Source organism: Echinococcus granulosus, assembly GCF_000524195.1.
Source record: "Echinococcus granulosus chromosome Unknown EG_S00029, whole genome shotgun sequence".
Taxonomy (NCBI): Eukaryota; Metazoa; Platyhelminthes; class Cestoda; order Cyclophyllidea; family Taeniidae; genus Echinococcus; species Echinococcus granulosus.
The window spans coordinates 807024-807523 of NW_020170409.1; positions in this window are offsets into that span (position 1 = coordinate 807024).

Consider the following 500-nt stretch of genomic DNA (forward strand, 5'->3'; position numbering starts at 1 on the left):
AGATGAACTAGCAGAAGGCAGCATCTAGAAGTAACTTGCATTTTTTGTAGTTCAGTAGCAGCTTACACAAAGGTGGGTGCACCATCTTGAAGGACTGAGTAGCAGTCCTAAACAAACTATTTGATAGCAATGTGTTAGGAACAACTTCCAGCAGTATAATGAATAACGCAGACAGTGAAGCAATTGCCTCACGCCTAGACCTGCTGTTTAAAAGCTGTGCAACAAAATCCCACCCAGAACAACGAATGATTGTGAACTTCATACTCTTCGATAACTGTTAAATTTGGTTAATGAAGGGAAATCACCTTTGTGTTACAACATCAATGTCTATTAAGGCAATACACATCTATCTCATTGGTAAGCTGCAAACCATCCACCCACTCACTCACTCACACACATCCACTCACTACTCACCCCACACCTCTGAAGCACCAACCCAGCCCAGAAGGCACGACTTACTTTGTGTGTGCAGCACAGAAGACGCACTCATTCAACACGAC